The sequence below is a fragment of the Tupaia chinensis genome, unplaced genomic scaffold, assembly GCF_000334495.1.
Source record: "Tupaia chinensis unplaced genomic scaffold, TupChi_1.0 Scaffold000052_1, whole genome shotgun sequence".
Classification (NCBI taxonomy): Eukaryota; Metazoa; Chordata; class Mammalia; order Scandentia; family Tupaiidae; genus Tupaia; species Tupaia belangeri.
In genome coordinates, this window is record NW_006159510.1 from 2,876,210 (window position 1) to 2,882,176 (window position 5,967).

Genomic DNA, 5,967 nt, shown 5'->3' on the forward strand with positions numbered 1-5,967 from the left:
AAAAAAAAAAAAAAATGTTGCTACATGAAGGGGAATGCAGGTACCACAAGAGCAGGGAGAGCAGACAGCAGCCTTTCACTATCTATAATGAAGTGAGAGCTAATCTGGCTGACTGATGTAAGAGGGAAGAAGTCAGGATGTGTTTTGTTTATTGTGTTTTGTTTTGTTTTGTTTTTACCTGAGCACATGAAGGAATGTTCCTGAGATGGAAAGTTCATGGAAGATGCAAGTTGAAGGGCTATAATGGATAGTCAAATTTTTCATGTTAGGTCTGGGGTTCTTGTTTGAATGAGAATAAGCAGTTTTGTTGTGACAATGAGTCCAGAGCTGTGCAGAGATGGAGCTCCCCTATGATGGGGATTGTTAGCCCAAAGATCATATATGACACCATAGACATATGTTAGATTATTCAGGTGGTGAATGTAGGTGCTTTAAAAGACAAAATCATCTGGGGTGGAGCCCTAGATTGATCCAGAGTTTAAAGGTCAAGGAGCTAAAAAGGAAGTAGCAAAATGGAAATTAAAAGAAAGAGCAAGTGGGTTAGGGGGAAAGCTAAGTGAAGTCTCTTGGAAGTCAAGAGAAAGCTGTCTTTTAAGAAGAAAGTAATAATCCACTGGACCAATGGCCCTGCTCAGTCGATAAGAGGAGCATTGAAACCAATGCTGGGTTTGGCAAGGAGTAGGAAGGACATTAACAGAACAGGAAGGGTGAAGGCCAATCCGATCAACAGTGAGAGAACATGTTTGAAGGAAATATGTAATCACACATTCTTGCACCAAGTTTTAGTGCAAACAACAGCAGAACAATGAGACTACAGCTAGAGACCTATGGGGTCAGTAAAGATTATTTGTTATTTGCAAACTGGGGATGCCAGAATGTGAGCAAATTGAGAATTGCAGGTTGTGTACTTAGGAGAAATATCCAGTAGAAAGAGAAAACTGATGAGAAAGGGAGAAATATCCTTGAATTGGCAACACTGAAGATGATCTAGAATATGAGTGGGATGCCTCAATAAGGTCATGAGCTTTCATCCAATTGTGTGAAGATATAAGCTCTGGGTAGACAGAGAGTTAGATTTATTAGAAGTGGGGTGTGATCAGGAGGAGACTGATGGGCAGAGTGTTGGAGAGTTGAGATACAAATAAATGAACCGGATAAAGCCTAGAACCTCAGGTGGTGAGGCAGGGAGTAAAGCAGTGAGGGGAATGGAGAGCAGCAATGCGGAAGCAGTAATTTATTCTTTTGTCACTTGCAATCACAGGATTCTTAAAAATATGATCCATTAACTAAGGAAACAGAAAAACATGTATCCAGATACTCCGAAAATAATACTTGTCTGAGCAATGAAAATCAAAACAGAGTGCTCGCTGACTTAAATGAAGATTCATGTTAATCTTCTTTTTGCATGAACATTACATTTGTATGATATTTTATCTTAAAATATATAGGTACATAAACATTTGCCAACTTGTTCTTTAAGAGATTTTTGCTATAGGGTGCGTGAGCTCGCCAGAGAGACAGAGAGGCAGAAAGTGAAAAATCACCCCACAGGGAGGATGACCACACTGTAATCCCTTCTCCTCCATTCTCCTTTCCCAATTTTGGGCACTCATGATATGCTCTTGGTGTGTTTTAAGCTGCTGGGTCTGGGACACGAACAGTAGTCAACTATGTGGAAGTCCAGCGATGTAACCATTATGGCATCTGCTGGTCCCCATTTGCCAGTTTTTAAGAATTCATTTCTATAAACACAGTATAAATTGTAGTTCTTCTTAGTATATGTAGAAATGCCTGCTAGGCATAAAGAAACTCACTTACCTTGCACTGGTCAGGAGTCTACAGTGGGTCTGTGCTTTGTTTCCAGAGGGTTCAAGAGCTGAAAGGACTTACAGGGCACAGGGGACATGTTCATGGTGGTGCTAATAAAGACAAAGGACATCATTTGACAGGAGGAGAAAATCATGCGGTGGAGGAAGCCCAGATGCACATTATGTCACCTGTCTCAGTTGCACAGGGAGGACTGTCTCACATGTTGTCACCAGGTGCATGTAAGTTGTGGTTTTAGGGGAGTCCAGAAAAGTGTGCAGGTAAATCCCTTGGAAACTTCTAGTCAGGAAACCAAGCCAGGCTTGGTTTGTAAGCAGTTATACTAGATGCAAGCATAAATCTAAACATCCCTGAACAATGAGACAAGTTATCCCAGGGAAGTTGTGCACCATAAACAGTACATCATAATCAGCAGCTAGCCCCGAGCTCTGACCTTGGCCAAAGGTCATCAGCAGAATGCTAGTCATCCCTGAAGGTAAGTGTCCATTTACCTAGTCCAGCTCTGGGTTATAGCTTAATCTTCCGCCCTCCGTACCTCTCTTCTTCCTCTAAGTGGGCATAGAGCTGACATTGACTATGTCTCCTTGCAAAATCAAATGTAGTTTACCAGCTGAAAGATTAGGAAAGAATTCCTCAAAAAAGATATCTTTAACAAAATATACTTGAACCCATTTATATTGTTTATTGCAAATAAAGATTGAGTTTATGGATTTATGATATTCAACTGGCTAGATACAGGAAGTTAGTTTTGGGGACTGTCTACTTTATAATTAACCAAGTACAAAAACTGTGCAGCCTCCAAACCAAACACCTGCTTCCCTCTAAATTCTAACTCACACAGGACTGTTTTTCTTGAACTCACATATCCCATTACCATGATCGCATCCTTAGAAGGCAGGATTGGAAAGACTGGAGCTCTTTCATAGATGAAGACCTCACCTGCACCTACATTTTTTTGTGTGTGCTTCAATGCTCATCAGTAAAACTCAGTACTGATTGAGATCTATGCTTAATGAAAGTCTTTTTATATTTCAAGATGCCATAATCCATAGTATCTCTGATGAAGTTATGATTTTATGTGGTGTTTTCTTTTATTTTAACAGGTTGAAGACTAAAGAGGCTACACCCCTGCCATCTCCCTAGATACCATACATTAGATAAATTACCTTTCCTGGTAGGTGAAATTGAAGTAAGGCTTTATGTTTATATAAAGAAAGTGAACTTGTTATTTGCAGATTTTATAAAAGTATAGGAAGATGTTAATATTTACATTTTAGTTATATACTTCATTGAAATAGCAAGTCTTCACTTCTCAGAATAATTGTTGTATCAAGCAAGTAGCATGTAAGTAGGTCAGCGTTGATTTGTCTTGTGTTGGTGGAAGATGTTGAGGTAGAAAGTAGAATTTCTAGTTAATTTATTATATAAGAGTAAACATCTTCTCTTATCCTTTTCCTATACTTCATTACCGAAACAATTTTATTTTATATCACCCTTTTTAATAGGTATGGCTGTCAAAAATGTAGAAAATATGATTCACCTACTTGAATAATCTTTAAATGATATTTCTATCTTTACATCTTTGAAATACTCAGGACAAATGGAGGCATAAATTCAGGGGGTAGCAACCCCTAATTTTCCCCTTTGGTATTTATCAAATGCTTATAACTTGTCACTTGCAGTGTGAGCCTTTTCAGGCAGGTTTACAAGTTTGAGTAGATGTGTCCTCTAAAACCAAGATCATTACAAATTATAGCAAGCTAAGAAAAAGAAATGATGTCTTGACAAATAGAAGAGAAATATATAATCCAACACCATGGACAGGTAATTAAGGTAAGCCACATCCCACATGGTCACCCATGTTTGAATACCATCACCCAGCTGCTTGAAAAACACACAGGGTATGTGTGTGTGCGTCCCAAAATCCAACAAGATTAAGAGGTGGAGGAGAAGGGATTGCAGTGTCATCATGTCCCATTGGGGGTTGCTTTCTCTCTCTGTACCTCTGTGTCTCTCTGACAAGTTCATACACCCCCTGACAACTTGAAGGAGAAAAAAAAAAAGTTAGGTACATTGTATGATAACGCTTAACCCCAAATGCTATGGCAGCACAGAGGAGGGACCTTAACTTAAGTTTTAGAGCAAAAGAAAGAATTTCCAGAGGTTGAGGGGGCTGAAGAGAATTATCAACAGAATTTGAAATTCAATATTTAAAGTCAGAAGTTGAAACCAGTGAAAGAGCATCAAAGACAAGAACAAGATACACAGAGATGGCTGTGCATGTCTTCAACTAGGCAATTTCTGGATAACAGAGATGACAGAACTGCACATGTTCTGTCAAAACTAAGGTAGTTAGAAATAGGAAATATTAGTGAATAAAATAGGGCCATAAAATAAACATGAGCAGTGACTTGAATTAGGGGCTAGAGATGCACATGGAGAGATCTCAATAGACCAGAAGTATACCTGGGTGCACAGTGGTCTGATCTATTTTTAATTAAAAAAGAAGACAGAACCATGAGCATCAGATCAATCTTTAGGGTATAGCTACTTGAAAAGAAATTATTTATTCCAGGAAAAATATAGAACTTTATCTTGGAGAAAAACAAAAGCAAGAGATGCTGTACTTTGTTTTACTGTTCTGTTTTACTTAAAGTTATTAACTACAAAATAGAATGACCTGTCTACTGTCAACCCTATAGATGTGAAAATAGAGGGGTCAGTGGATGGAGTAGTGGGTGAGAGGCTAGACTCCCACATGGTTTGAGTCTTGGACCCAGCAGCGTGAGACTCATGCCAGGAACATGTGCATGTGTACCCAAACTACCGAGATGAGAATGGAGGAGAAGGGATTGTAATGCGGGGGTGATTTCTCGCTTTCTCTCTTTCTGCCTTTCTCTGTCTCTCCAGCAAGCACACATTCTCTACAACAAAAATTTCTTACCGTCCCCCCCCAAAAAAAAAAGTAAAAAGAAAATAGAAGCTTGCAGGGTGTTTCTTCTTCTTTTTTCATTTTAATTCTCCCCAAGTTTACTCTTATGCCAAAGTAGAGAACTGTTTTTCTGTCTTAAGTAGCCTCTACCTTTTCTGTTTGAAATATTTACACTCTCCCTTCACAAAGAGCAAACAATATCACGCCTGTGAAAAGCTGCTATGCTGTATTTGCTAAACTGAATTTTTGAAAGAAGATGCTTACTCCAAGGTATAAAAGATATTATATCAAGAGTAGCTGGGTAAAGTAACCTGTATCTGTGGGCATATGCTTACATGAAATGTTGGCCTAGTGGGCCTTCTTCAAACATGCCCATAGAAGTGTGGGTTTAGATTACAGTGGTCCCATAGCTTATTGTTCAAAGTAGGACACTGTGAGTATAGAAAGCCAAAGTACAAATATTTATATATTATATTTAAAAATAATACATATGTTAACCAAAGTTGTTGTGTTTAGACCAGTAGATCTACAAAAAAATTATTTTTACAAGTAAAATCTTTTTAAAAGTATATTTCCTTTCTTAAGAATTTTTTATTTAATTTATTACGATTATTTTAAATTTTCTCACCAGAAAGAAAGAGAGAGAGAGAATGAGAAGGAAAGTGAGAAATCAAGCCACCAGGTCCAGGACTCAAACTGATATGGACCATGTAGGAGTCTAACTCCTTAACCACCACACCACCTGCTGACTCCAAAAGCATATTCCTTTACAATTAAGTTATATGTGAAAATTCTTAATTTTAATAACTATTAAAATAAGAAGCAAAAATATGGCCAGTTAAGTGGCATGGCGGTTAAGGTGGCTGGTCCCACATGATTGACACTAGTTTGAGTACTGGACTTGTAGGCTTGAAAAACACACCTGGGAGTGCTAGTGGCCACCATCAATATCACTGGAGTTCCTCAAGACTCATCTGTGCCACCCGCCCACCACACACTCTGCCATCGTAAACCACCATCATGATAAAGCTTGCTAAGACTGGTAAAAATCCAGGTGACCCCCCAAAAAAATGTCTCCTCCTCCAAAGGAGGTAGAAGAAGACAGTGAAGATGAGGAAATGTCAGAAGATGAAGATGATAGCAGTGGAGAAGAGGTTATCATCCCTCAGAAAAAAGGTAAAAAGGCTGCCACAACTCCAGCACAGAAG